This window comes from Heptranchias perlo, chromosome 3 (genome assembly GCF_035084215.1).
Source record: "Heptranchias perlo isolate sHepPer1 chromosome 3, sHepPer1.hap1, whole genome shotgun sequence".
Classification (NCBI taxonomy): Eukaryota; Metazoa; Chordata; class Chondrichthyes; order Hexanchiformes; family Hexanchidae; genus Heptranchias; species Heptranchias perlo.
This window is the reverse complement of record NC_090327.1, coordinates 72716877-72732169: the sequence shown is the minus strand read 5'-3', so window position 1 is coordinate 72732169 and position 15293 is coordinate 72716877. Positions and strand designations below refer to the sequence as shown.

At 43.5% G+C, this 15293-nt stretch overlaps 1 protein-coding gene across 4 annotated transcripts in view; it reads left to right on the top strand.

Moving 5' to 3' along the window:
* Positions 1-15293, top strand: part of pde7a (phosphodiesterase 7A) — a 167392-nt gene that overhangs the window by 70358 nt on the left and 81741 nt on the right. The window lies entirely within an intron of this gene.

Genomic DNA, 15293 nt, shown 5'->3' with positions numbered 1-15293 from the left:
TTTGAACAAGGGTGTAATTCTCCAGTCCTCCGGCACCACCCCTGTATCTAAGGATGATTGGAAGATTATGACCAGTACCTCTACAATTTCCACCCTTTCTTCACCTCAGCAACCTAGGATGCATCCCATCCAGACTGGGTGACTTATCTACTTTAAGTACAGCCAGCTTTTCTAGTACCTCCTCTTTGGGCTAAAAATTGATATTCAGTATCTCAACTACCTCTTCTTTTACTCTGATTAAAATGAAACAGAAAAAGGAAGCTTATGATAAATGTCAGATTCATAATACAGTGGAGAATCAAATAGTATACAGAAAGTGCAGAGGAGAACTAAAAAAGGAAATATGAGGGACAAAGAGTGTATGAGAAGAGATTAGTGGGTAATATAAAAGGGAAACATATAAAAAGTGAAAGGATAATCAAAGGAAGAGGGGCCTATTAGATATCAAAACTGAGATCTTCTCGTAGAGGCAGAAGGCATGGCCGAGGTACTAAATGAGTACTTTGCATCTGTCTTCACAAAAGAAGAGGTGCTGCCATTGTCACAGTAAAGTGGGAGGGTGAAGAGACATTGGATAGGATAAAAGTAGATAAGGAGGAGGTACTTCAAAGGTTGGCAGTGCTCAAAGTAGCAAAGTCACCAGGTCCTGATGGAATGCTTCCTAGGTTGCTGAGGGAAGTAAGGGTGGAAATAGCAGAGGCTCTAGCCACAATATTTCAATCCTCCTTGGATATGAGAGTGGTGCCAGAGGCCTGGAGGGTTGCGAAGGTTACACCACTGTTCAAAAAAAGAAGAGGGATAAACCCAGTAACTACAGGCCAGTCAGCCTAATGTTGGTAGTGGGGAAGCTACTAGAGACCATAATCCAGCACAAAATTAATTTTCACTTGAAGAACATGGGTTAATAAATGCAGCCAACATGGATTTGTTAAAGGCAAATCATGTCCGACAAACTTAAGAACATAAGAAATAGGAGCAGGAGTAGGCCTTACTGCACCTCGAGCTGCTCTGCCATTCAATAGGATCATGACTGATCTTCCACCTCAACTCCACTTTCCTGCCCTATCCCCAAAAGAAGAGGTGCTGCCAATGTCACGGTAAAGGAGGAGGGGGTAGATTTGAGTTCTTCAATTAAAGCACAGAGGGTTGATTAAGGTAGTGCAGTTGATGTTGTGTATAATGATTTTACAGTTTGTAAATGATACAAAACTTGGAAATGTGAACAGTGAGGAAGATACTAGCAGTCTTGAGTACAGACAGACTGGTGAAATGGGCAGACACGTGGCAGATGAAATTTAATGCTGTGAAGTGATGTATTTTGGAAGGAAACATTAGGAGAGGCAGTCCTTGGCTTTATAAATAGAGGCATGAAGGATTTTTTTGTGGGGGATTTGTGGATCGGTTAAAAATGATTGATCCCCTGAATTTAATAATTTAAAAAAATTTTGGCACACAAAAAATGGAGAATTTTTTTTAAATTAAGTGATTGATCTTTGCCTAAGCAGGAGTTGTTAGTGTAGTGGGATAGTCCAAAATAACAGCTCTGCATACTGGAGACAAGAACTCCCTGTCCAGTGTGTTAGGCATAGGACTCGAGAGGAGTGAGTGGGCGGGGGTTCTAGGAGTTTGTGGTGGCCATTGATTTCAGATCACAAATACAGACAGCATTGGTTGGATTTCAGAAATGTGGTTGGCACGTAAAGCAGAGCACAAAGGTCCCGCATCAAATCCATAGGCTATGCAGTAGGGGCGCTGCAGTTGGTTTCAGCACCCTGAGCCAAGGCAGGCGGAAAAAAAAAATCACCATTTTCATTTCCAATTGCTTTTCAGTGACCCTGCTGCAGAGTGTGCTCGTGTAGATGTTTGGTGAGGACAAAATTAGGGTCAGCTGTGATGCTGTTCATGGAGAGTTGGTTGCCAATGCTCACATTGTGGACTCCTACATGAAGAATGAACATTTGGGCAAAGTACCAGTGGGTATCTGGCCACTATAAAACTTCACCCTTGCATGAGTAGGGGCTGCAGTTAAGAAAGTGGATTGAAAAAGAAGAGTTGCACTAAATAACAACACAAGTGCACATGGCAGATGTGCAATACTCATGTATGGCTTTAATAAAATTACTGTGATATCGACCTAGTACAACGGATCGTGCCCTCCAGTTACTAATAGAACCCCATGGTATGTGAAGTTGGCAAAGGTTAAAGATTAGTCAGATATAAGAATCACTCGGGTCAGATGCTTGTATTCCTCAGTCAATGAAGATAAGGTGCTGCCAGAAAAGGTTTGTCACTGGCCACAATGGAGCTACATACAAGAAGCTGAATTTGTTCCTGTAATTTTCTTCCTCTTAAGCTACGGTATAGTTCCCATGGGTAGTGGCAACCATCCTTTACCTACCCCAAATGACCATTCTTAGTGTGTGAGCCCAGACAGTGAGCGTCAGTATGCTATTTAACTATGGGGTGGGGGGGAGGAGGCATTAAAGCCAAGTCAGATCTTGTTCTCGTCAATGACCATAGATATGCACTTTCCAGCACGGGGGTCATTGGATAGCAGTCTGGATCCAGAACTGGACCATGGCTGATTTGTTCCCTTGTCTTAGAGACATCAAGGCCAGTGGTACCCTGTCTGAGATCAGCTCAATCAGCAAAGGCCAGGGATCGGACATGTGACCATCCTGCTGCAAAGCTGAACTTTATTGTGGGACAATCTTTATAATTAAAAAAAATGTTTGGCAAATGTCTTTTATTAGTTTCTAAAAACTTGGGCAACCTGATCAGTTTGGACACAAATTGCATCATTGTTCCATTAAGATGTTGCTTGTGTGTAACCCCATTGTCATAAAACCACATTGAGTGACTGCTCAACTGTTTTTAAAACTGGATACCATTATCTAATTGACAGTGTTCCAAATAATAATTAAAAATGTCATTATTGCCAAAGAAATGTGTGGTGTTGGTAATGCTGTCAGTTGCTGAAGAGTTAACTCTTTGATGTTTAGTTTTTTTTATTCTAAGGGGCTGTTATGAGGGGAGGGGAAAAATGCAAAATATTCATATTCCTAAAACCCAATTGAGATTTAAGTACTGTAAGGATGGGCTATTTCCAACACTAACATGAAGAAGCAATTTTCTAATGGGAGCATAATCTGGGACATGCTGCAAAAATGCCACCGCAGATTTGAAATAGAAAAGGGTAGAAAGAGAAGAAATTAATGAGAAAGTGAGGAAACAAAATAGAGAAGAGAGAGAAAGGGGGAAGAAAGAAAAAAGGGAGACACACGTAAGAGATTTAAGGGAGAAAAAAGGAAATCCAGGATAGGAGGGAGAAGGGAGGCAGAGAGAGGGGGAAGGAGACAGCAAAGCGAGAGATAAAGGGACAGAGAGACATGGAGAGAGAAAGAAAGACAAATTTTGTATGTAGATTACAGAGCTTTTTAATTTTTGAAAATTAATCAGAAGAGTATGCCAAACTGTCAGCAACACAAATGTATCTGACATTTTGTTAGGTCATTTTTTTTTTTACAGTTAAGCAAAAATATGCCAGTAATGTGGAAATTCTTGAATTCTTACCCTAAACTTTTTGTTTAAAAAAGACTTTCTTATATTCAACTGTGTAATACTTCTTTATAATTTAGTGATCCTTAACACAGATGGTTCCTATTTCTAATAAACTTCTTACCATATAAGCACTCCAGAATAAGACCTATAATACAAATCAAATGAATGTTTGGCCTGTAACAAAAACACAACCAGACCCCAACGGCAGAGAATAGCAGCTTATACACAAAACATAAATCTAAATTTATACACAGCATGTTGAAGGTTTATCTGTGGGTAGGGACAAGACTTGAAGGAATTTCTGTTATATGGCTTTGATCCATTATTAGTATTGAGGGAGAATACGATTGGTAAGCTGTCAGAACCCTGCTTCTTGAATCGTTTGTCTTCATTATCAGAGACACATATTTCCTTGTCTCCTTAGTGACAACCAGAATGGGCTCAATTTGTCACACAGTGAAACGCGTGACTCAATTACAGTGTTCCAGAGGCAACAGATGCACCTTTCTTTCTCTGCTCTCTGCCTTGCTAGTGCTCATTGTCTAGAGCAATTGAGTAATCATAAAGTCCAGTTTGCTACTTATGCGTTTGTATGATGGCCTAGAAAATGACTGATTTTGAGATGGCTGAAGATGCCTTTATAACCCATGCGGCTCACCTTTGCTGAACATGCTGAAACATTGTGCATGCGCAGAAGAGTTGAGCTCAGGTGAATTATGGGGTGACTTCAGCTAGTCCTAAATCAGCTGGCTACCACACCTCTGTGTGAACAGGAGCTGGAAAACCTGCTGTCCATGTAAAGTGGATGGCTATAATCTATGCGTAACTACATAAATTACAGAACAAAACAGCAAATTTTGCTGTCTGTTGTCATTGTGCAAAAGAGACTGACAAAGGAGAAGTAGAATAACACTGCCTCATAATTTATTTATTTGCAGGGCTATGGGGAAAGAATGGGGGAGTGGGACTAATTGGATAGCTCTTTCAAAGACCTGGCACAGATATGATGGACCGAATGGCCTCCTTCTGTGCTGTGCGATTCTGTGATATCCCCTGAGGGGTTCAACAGTAAATCCTCATTATGGAAGGTGATCCCCAACTGAGAGGTTTTGCCTTGGCTGCAAAATTCACTGAGTATTTCTAGGTAAATGTCCCCTCTTGTGGCAAAGAGAAAGCAAAACTAGAAAGTGAATTCTACACCTATGACTGTCCAGGCATTAGTAACATGATGTTTTTGAAAATGCACTGCACAGTCTTTCCAGATTTAATCTGTGCTGTATCTTGTATCCTCAGTGTCCCACCTGGCTCAGTTGATACTGAACGGCCAGGAATTTCATCAGAGCTGCTCCCATTACGCCAGCATAACTTTACCGCAAATGTGGTAGAAACCCTGTTTACATGTGCAACACTACTGGTGAAGTTATGAGGCACAGTGGGAGTGGCTCCAAAGAAATTGACAGTCAATGCTTTGCAGACTTCACTATATCCAAGGTTCCTGGGGAAAGCTCCCCTACCCCAGTGAAGAGCGGCAGTTCCTTCCAGCACAGTTCACAAAAACATTCTGGGTTTCCAACTCCACCTCCCCTTTCACAAAAGCACATTTCTCCCCTCTAACATCACTAGTTCATGCAAGCACTATTCTTGCTCTTTCTTCGTTCCCTTGCCCCGTTCCGATCTTCGTCTTTCGCATTCTCCCCTTCCCCCACGTCATTCCCGCTCCCTTCTTCGACTTCTCTTTATTTTTACCCCACCTGCCCTCATTGATGCTCTTGGGTTTTCCTCTTCTCCCTGCTCCCCACTTTGGGGCTGTTTTTGACCTTCCTAAATGTTGCTGGTGAACCTTTGTTGCACTGCCTCTAAGGCAAGTATATCCTTCCTTAGGTAAGGAGACCAAAACTGAACACTACTCCATGTGTGGTCTCACCAAAGCCCTGTACAATTTCAGCAAGACTTCTTTACTCTTGTAAAGCTGTATAAAACACTGGTTAGGCCACAGCTGGAGTACTGTGTGCAGTTCTGGTCGCCACACTACGGGAAGGAGGTGATCGCTTTGGAGAGGGTGCAGAGGAGATTCACCAGGATGTTACCAAGGCTGGAGCGCTTCAGCTGTGAAGAGAGACTGGGAAGATTGGGTTTGTTTTCCTTGGAGCAGAGGAGGCTGAGGGGGGACATGATTGAGGTGTACAAAATTATGAGGGGCACAGATAGGATGGATACTAAGGAGCTTTTTCCCTTTGTTGAGGTTTCTATAACAAGGGGACATAGATTCAAGGTAAAAGGCGGGAGGTTTAGAGGGGATTTGAGAAAGAACTTTTTCACCCAGAGGGTGGTTGGAGTCTGGAACTCACTGCCTGAAAGGGTTGTGGAGGCAGAAACCCTCAACATTCAAGAAGCATTTGGATGAGCACTTGAAATGCCATAGCATACAAGGCTACGGACCAAATGCTGGAATATGGGATTAGAGTAGACAGGGCTTGATGGCCGGCGCGGACACGATGGGCCGAAGGGCCTCTATCCGTGCTGTATAACTCTGACTCTATGACTCTACTCCAACCCTCTTGCAAAAAAAGGCCAACATACACTTGCCTTCCTAATTGCTTGCTGTACCTGCATGTTAACTTTGTTTCATGTACAAGGTCACCTAAATCCCTCTGAACACACCAACATTTAATAGTTTCTCACCATTTAAAAAATATTCTGTTTTTCTATTCTTCCTACCAAAGTGAATAATCTCTTATTTCCCCACATTATACTCCATTTGCCACCTTCTTGCCCATTCATTTAACCTGTCCATATCCCTTTGCAGACTCTTTGGACAGAATTAGAATTGTGAAAAATGGGTGGCTTGGGGATGGGGGGACATTGAAAATCGCAAAAATTTCAGACCCACCTCCAACCCACCCATTTCTGGTTTTCACGGGATGGGATGAGGGGCGGGCAACCAACCTGCTCCCAGGAGGCGGGTTGGTCACTAAAACCTTTCAAGGAGGCTGCGGGCCTTCATAGAAACATAGAAAATTTATGGCACAGAAGGAGGCCATTTGACCCATCGTATCTCCTCCGGCTGAGAAACAAGCCATGCAGCCTAATCTCACTTTCCCGTATTTGGTCTGTTGCCCTGCAGGTCACGGCTCTTCAGGTGCACATCCAGGTATTTTTTAAATGAGTTGAGGGTTTCTGCCTCTACCACCCTCTCAGGCAGTGAATTCCAGACCCCCACCAACTTCTGGGTGAAAAAAATTTTCCTCATTTCCGCTCTAATACTTCTACCAATCACTTTAAATCTATGCCCCCTGGTTATTGGCCCCTCCACTAAGGGAAATAGGTCCTTCCTATCCACTCTATCTAGGCCCCTCATAATTTTGTATACCTCAATCAAATCACCCCTCAGGCTTCTCTGTTCCAAGGAAAACAACCCCAGCCTATCCGATCTGTCATCATAGCTAAAATTCTCCAGTCCTGGCAACATCCTTGTAAATCTCCTCTGCACCTTCTCTAGTGCAATTACATCCTTCCTGTAATGTGGTGACCAGAACTGTAAGCAATACTCAAGCTGTGGCCTAACTAGTGTTCTATAGAATTCCAGCATAACGTCCCTGCTTTTATATTCTATGCCTCGGCTAATAAAGGAAAGCATTTTGAAAGGTTTTGTGATTGCAACCCCTGGGGGCCGGGATTCCCAGGCCTTCTCTTTCACGCGACGCGAAAGGAGGCTAAAGGCCCAAAACTGTAGGTAAATGCCATTTAGGCACAGCTTGTGGGCCTAGAGGAGCAGGAATGCTTCCCCCAGGCTCAACAGGCCTGCCTGCAGTCTCCCCACAATAGTCGTGGAACACCCATTTTCCCCCCCCCCACAAATGATTGTGGAGACTGCCATGACCCCTGATTTCCCCCCCCCACCCCAAGATTGCGGATTACTGCGATGACCCCTGATCCCGACCTGACCTCCCCCCACCGTTGATTGACCCCCGATCCCATCGCCCATGACTGACTCCTCTGATGACTGGGCCCCCCGTGACCCCCATGCCCATCGATGCCCTCCCATGCTCCCCCTCCCCCCCCAATCCATACAATTAAAGACTTACCTGAAGACTTAACTTTTCACTTGTCCTCTTCCTTGCTCTGCTCCCATTCGACTGAAGTCAATCAGGCTGGCCAGTCGGATGGAAACAGACAAAAAAAAAATAAAAGACGTCCTTGTGTCAAAATCGTAAGGATGACCAGGGAACCTGTACCTCCGGGTTTCCCATCCGCAATTCAACCCCCCCCCACTCCCTTCCCGGCTCCAGGTCAAAATCCTGGCCTTTGCGTGCTCCTTACAGCTTAATTTCCCACTTATCTTTGTATTGTAAGCAAACTTGGATACATTACACTTGGTCCCTTCATCTAAGTCATTGATATAGATTGTAAATAGCTGAGGCCCAAGCACCGATCCTTGCAGCACCTCACTAGTTACAACCTGCCACCCTGAAAATGACCCGTTTATCCCTACTCTATTTTCTGTCTGTTAACCAATCCTCAATCCATACTAATATTATCCCCAGCCCCATGAGCCCTAACCTTGTGTAACAACCTCTTGCGTGGTACCTTATCGAATGCCTTTTGAAAATCCAAATATACTACATCTACTGGTTCCCCCTTATCTACCCTGCAAGTTACACCCTCAAAAAAAATTCTAATAGATTTTTCAAACATAATTTCCCTTTTATAAAACCTTGTTGACTCTGCCTAATTCTATTATGATTTTCTAAGTGCCCTGTTACCACGTCTTTAATAATAGATTCTAGCATTTTCCCTACTACTGATGTTTTCTCTCTCCCTCCTTTCTTGAATAGCAGGGTTACATTTGCTACCTTCCATCCATGGGGATTGCTCTAGAATCTAGGGAATTCTGGAAGATCAAAACCAATGCATCCGCTATCTCTGCAGCCACCTCTTTTAAAACTTTAGGATGTAGGCCATCAGGTCCAGGGGATTTGTTGACTTAATCCTATTAGAAAAATTAATACTTTTTCTTTACTAATCTTAATTACTTTTAAGTTCCTCACTCTCATTAGACCCTTGATTCCCCACTATTTCCGGTATGTTTTTTGTGTCTTCTACTGCGAAGACAGATATAAAATATTTGTTTAATGTTTCTGCCATTTCCTTATTCCCCATTAGAATTTCTGCTGTCTCTGCCTCTTAGGGACCCACATTTACTTTTGCGAATCTCTTCCTTTTTACATGTAGAAGCTCTTATGATCTGTTTTTATATTTCTTGCTAGTTTACTCTCGTATTCAATTTTCTCCTTCTTCATCAATATGCTTTGCTGATTTCTAAAAACCCTCCCAATCCTCAGGCTTACTACTCTTTTTGGCAACACTGTAAAACTCTTTTAATCTAATACTATCCTTAATTTCTCTAAAGAAATGCTGAAAGGACTATGAATAGGGCTTTGGACCTGCACTGAAGGAAATGGCTAACAAAATTGGTCACATTCTGGCAAAGGATTGAAGAGAAGGGAACATAATACCGATCTAAATATTGTAGTAAAAAAGTTGAGAACACACGTTCCTGTTCCAAAAACTTAACGTTCTGTTGTTGTCATTTCTACTTTCAACAATGGGGTGTCAAATTCAGGCCTCCATCTTGTTAGTGAGCCTTGTTTGTGGAGTGCTTCGTTGTTTGCTGAGATTGTTGATCCAGTGAAGTTCCGCACCTGTGGGCTGACAGTTGGTTAATTAGGTAATGTAACATTTTATTGTAACATTATAGTAGAGTGTTCAGAGCATAACAATTTTTGATCTTCCAATAAAAGGCAGTTGGAGTAAGGTTTACAACCAGGACATGTCCCTTCTAATCTCTTCTAATCTATGTAACCTGAATTCCCTCTGCTCCTGCTTCTGTGCATTTTGGCTGCTGGCCCGGACCCACGCGCGACCATTACTTATGTCTCCCATTTTTCCTCTTGGCCCCACTTGAGCCTTTCCTATCTCCTCCCCTTCCTGTCGTCCATCGTGCCACGTTTCTTTTTGCCCCTCTTTGGGAACAAGGCCCTTGCCATCCATGCCCTTATTGTGGATGATTACATCATGGCTTTGACTGAAATTTAGCTCACGGGTACTTTGCCTCCTCCAACCCATCGCTACTCTGCCTTCCTATTCTCCTGCTGCTGTTCCAGACTTGAATACCATTTGATAAGCTATACTCTACCTCCCTCGACATTCTTCAAAGGGTACACCAAAGTACTTGTCACTACCTCCTTATGAGCGGCAATCCCAACTGTCACATCCTCCTATCTCGCCGACCTTCCCGCCCAGTGCACCCTTCGGGGGCTAACCTCATCAACTTCCTTCCCATCCTGCTCATCCCTCTTTCCCCCCCCCCCCCCCCCCCCAATCAAATGGCACCCAAGCAATCTGCCAGTTGACCAATAAATCACCACCCCTTTTCACATTTCCTTCCAGAAAGTCCGTTCACTAGCGAACAAGACCCTTGCCATCCATGCCCTTATTGTGGATGATTACATTGACATCATGGCTTTGACTGAAACTTAGCTCACGGGTGGCAACTCTGTGCCCCTTACTGAAGTCTCTGTGCCTGGCTATACTTTCCACCACCTGCCCTCTCCTGCACAAACTGCTGTGGTGCCAGTGTAGCTGTTATCACCAAATCACACCTTGGTGTCTCCCCCCATCTCCTCTGGTCTTTCTCTTCCTTTTGAGCACTTCACTTTGTTCCATCCCCCTCACCACTCCTTTAAAATCCTCATTGTCTACCGTCCCCCAGCCTAAGCTTCGCAGTGAGATATCTTACCGCCTTTCCTCCCTCAGACTGCACTGAAAGTCCTCATCCATAGTGATATCAATCTTCATCTCAGGTCCCTTTTAATCTCTCCTCTGAAATCACTGACCTCTCTCCCAATAAACTCCTATCCATATTCATGGCAACCTCTTCAACCTTACCATCTTTTAGCCTCTACTCCAACATCAGCAAAGACAGGTAAATGGATAGTCTCAATCTTCGTGATAAAGAAGTCTGTGAGCTCCACACTTGATGTTGGAGGAGAGGATGCAGAGGATAGGGAAGAGGAGTTTAAAGAGATGGTTGGTAGCAGAAAAAAGAAATCGGGGGTTATCTTTGCTTTCCAGGATGATTCTGGTGTAGTGTGCAATCTTTGTCAAAGACAACACCACTTCTGGTAACCTTCACTACCCCTTTCCAAATCCACTTCTTTCTGACTCTGTCCCTGAGGGGAAAAACATCCTCTGACTCACTTACAGCTGCACTTTCTAAATCTGAGGAGTCTAGCTTTTGGCCCTCTATTCGTTATAATACTTCTACAGCCATCGATTTGCTTAACCTCTCCCTCATATCCACCTTGACGCCTTTGTCCCCGGCATAACCTTTACTCTCTCCCATTCTTGTTGATTCCCCCTGGTATAGCCCCCATCTTCATTTCCTCAAGTCCAAGGTACTCTCTCCCATTCTTGTTGATTCCCCCTGGTATAGCCTCCACCTTCATTTCCTCAAGTCCAAGGGGCACAAGCTTGGTTGTATCTGGCACACAACTAATTTTGCCGTCCATCCATCAGCAGATCTGGCTGGACTGCACACTACACCAGAATCATCCTGGAAAGCAAAGATAGCCCCCGATTTCTTTTTTCTGCTACCAACCATCTCCTTAAACTCCTCTTCCCTATCCTCTGCATCCTCTCCTCCAACATCAAGTGTGGAGCTCACGGACTTCTTTAACACTAAGATTGAGACTATCTGTTTACCTGTCTTTGCTGCTTTCCTCCCCTACCTCTTGCCCGTCAAGCCTAACCCCCTCCCAGGGTCTCCCAGCCCTAGCCCTCAACCCATATTTTCCCCAGATTCTCTTTTATCTCCCTTTGTACCATTTCCGAGCTCATGTTGTCTGAGTCCCACCTCCTTCTCTCTTGACTCCATTCCCATGAAACTGCTGACCACCCAACCTTTCTTCCTGACCTCTGTGCTAGCTGACGTTTTAAATGTTTCTCTCGCTTCTGGTACGTCCCTTTTGGTTTCAAAACTGCCACCATCACACTGCTCCTCAAAAAACCCACCCTTGATCCGTCTTTTCTTGAAAACTACCGTTCTTCTCCAAATTTCTTGAACATATTGTCGCCTCCCAAATCAATGCTCATTTTTTCTGCAACACCATGTTTGAATTCCCTTCTTCACTGTGTTACCTTTTTGGGTGAATGTTACCTCAACAGTCACTCTCCCATGCCCAATTCTCTAATGCCCCAGTTTGCCGAAGGAACTCTACCCTCTTTGGACCCAGCTCACTATACCCCATTGGTATGGTCACCTAGTAGTTATAGTACCGGAGTAGCAACCAGACGTCGTATTCAAATCACACCATGGTAAATTGTGAAATTGAATTCAATAAATCTGGTAATTTGTTAACTAGTACCCGATTAAAATGACCATGAAAGCTCCCGATTTGTCATAAAAACCTTACTGGTCCTTTAGGGAAGGGACCTGCCACCCCTACCTGGCCTGGTCTACATATGACGCCAGTTCCATATGTACAGCTTGATTCTTAATGCCTCAGGACTTTTGCCCACATCCCAAGAATAAATAAAGCTCCCTAACATTTCTGATTCTCCTTTCTCCGACTCTCCCAGTTCATATTGGCAGTCTTCTGGCACCCTCAAATGAACCTAGCATCCTTCTCTCCATCCAACAAAGTTAAATTGGTACTCTTCTTCCACTCCAACCAGTTCAAGCTAGAAATCTCTTCTGCTCTCTTCCCTCCCCTTTATTACCATTCTGTTCTGGCTCTCTCCAGTCCTAGGACATCGCTTGGTTTTGCCTCTTATTACTTGAAACTTTTCAGTCTTTTGTAACACTTGGCTTTTATCACTTCATTTGCATTTTTTGGATTAGTCATCACAATTTTTTTATCACTGTAATTATAATTACTCATTGTTTTAGCGAAAGCATTACTTCGCTGCCATGATCAGATGAGCCTCTCCATACTCTGCTACATATATCTGGATCATATCCTAGGTTCTTTTTACTTCAGCTGTTGGCAACAGATTTGTTTTGTCTAATAACAATTATGTTCATAATTGTTTTTTATTAGTTTTTTGTTTCCAAAAAAGTTTAGTGTCTTCCTAAAGATATAAGCAACAAATTTTATAATTATGCACACTTCTTCCAAGTTCTCCCTTACCCACAGGTGCATGTATTTCTGGAGACTCTCTGGCAATAGTCTGAGCATCCTCTGCCAGAGAAGCACTGACTGCCTTGAGGCTCTGCTACAGATGTCTTCAGAATTATCAAATGCTTCATGGTGGACCACAAAACTGACACGCATGTACGTAAATCTAGTGAACGCTTTCACCTGAGCCGCCATTTCCAGTACACTGCTGGGCTGTGCCAATGCCTGATGTTCACACCAACTTTTTTTTGAAAATGGGTCTTGAGGTCCAGATCTCTAAGATCGATATCTGAAGCTGGAATTCTGGACAGCCAGTTCCTCTACCACCAGGTCTTGGTGCTGATATTTGCTCTGTCTCATCCAGTGCTCTCTTCACTAACTCACTCTCTTAATCCCTCTGAGCTGATGTTTGAGAAAGAGAGTAAACAAAGTATATTGTGCTGTGAATTGCTGGCATGGTCAGATGTACTTGCTTGCACCTGGCTCTCTTCTCTACACCATACATACCGAAAGAGAAGACTGATAAGTAGCCATCACATAGCTTTCAATTGAAGAATTGACTCAGTAAAAAGCGGATTAAGTATATGTTTTTCTGGCAGCACCTGATTTCGAGAATAAGATGAGAAGGAAGCTTTTAATGAACCCTGAGCTGGTGGCAAACCCACTTCTCCATCTCGTACACCCTCTATGGCCTCCCATCCCAAGATTTTACGGGCTTCTTCCTTGTATAGGGTTAGAACTCTAAAGTTAGGATGCCCTCACTACTGCACATGGAGAGTCAGCCTAAATTTTGTGCTCAATTATCTGGAGTGGGACTTGAACCCACTAGGTCTAAGGGGGAGTCTAGACAGGGTAGATAGAGAGAAACAGTCTCCATTGGCGGAAGGTTCTAGAACCAGAGGACACAGATTTAAGGTGATTGGCAAAAGAACCAAAGGCGACATGAGGAAAAACTTTTTTACGCAGTGAGTGGTTACGATCTGGAATGCACTGCCTGAAAAGGTGGTGGAGGTAGATTCAATTGTGGCTTTCAAAAGGGAATTGGATAAATACTTGAAGGGAAAAAATCTGCAGGGCTACAGGGAAAGGGCGGGGGAGTGGGACCAGCTGGATTGCTCTTGCAGCACGCCAGCATGGGCTCGACTGGCCGAATGGCGGCCTCCTGGGCTTTTAACCATTCTATGATTCTATGAACCCATAACCTTCTGACTCTGAGGCGAGAGTGCTACCACTGAGCCACAGCTGGCACAGGAGAGAGAAAACAGAAAACTACAGATCTGTCAGTTTAACCTCAATTGTGGGAAGTTACTGGAATCTATCATTAGGGAGAGAACATTTAAACAATTATGAGCTATTTAAAGAGAGTCAGTGTGGATTTGTGAAGTCATGTCTGACTAATCTAGTTGAATTTTTTTGAGTTCACCAACAAGGTGGACAGAGGAGTGTCTATGGATGTTGTCTATATGGACCTCCAGAAGGCATTTGATACAGTTTCACACGAGATTATTAGCAAATGAGAATGCATGGAATTGGAGATAACTAGATACCCTTGGGTCATGGGTTGATAATTGGTTGGGAGGTAGGAGACAGAGAGTAGGGATAAAGGGAATGTACTCTGATTAGTAGAATGTGACTAGTGGTATTTCCCAGGGATCTGTACTGGGTCCTCAGCTTTTCACTTGAATGAAGGAATAGAGAGTTGTATATCCCAGATGATACTAAGTTAGGAATTACATAGAATGTACAGCACAGAAACAGGCCATTCGGCCCGTTTATGCTCCATATGAGCCTCCTCCCACCCCTCTTCATCTAACCCAATGAGCATAACCTTCTATTCCTTGCTCCGTGTTATCCAGCTTTCTCTTGAATGCATCTATGCTATTTGCCTCAACTATTCCTTGTTAAGTTCATTTAACCACTCTCTGCATCTACCCTATGAAACCCTTTCATAATCTTGAAGACCTCTATCAGGGCAACCCTCAGCCTTCTTTTCCAGAGAAAAGAGCTCCAGCCTGTTCAAAGAACAGTAAGTTGTGAAGATGGGAGAAGGATGTTGCAGATTAAGTAAGTGAGCAAAACTGTTGCAGATGGAGTTAAATGTGGGGAAGTATATGGTGATCCAAGAAAGTCAAATTGGGATATTTTCTTAATGGTGAGCAACTAGAAATTGGACGATCAAAGAGATTTTGGTGTCTAGGTACACAAATCACTAAAAGCTAGTGTAGAATTACAGTGTTAGCCTTTATCTCAAGAGGGTTGGAATACAAAGGGGAGGTTATACTTCATTTGCACAGAACCTTGGTCAGACCCAATCTGGAGTATTGCATTCAGTTCTGGGCATTGAACCTCAGGAAGGATATATGGTCCTTGGTAGTGGAAATGTGGAATTCTGTCCCTCAATGGCTGTGGATGCTGGGACATAGGCACAGGAGTAAGCCATTTGGCCCCTCAAGCCTGTTTTACTATTCAGTTAGATCATGGCTGATCTGTATCTTAACTTCATTTACCTGCCTTGGTTCCATATCCCTTAATACCCATGCCTAATAGAATTTT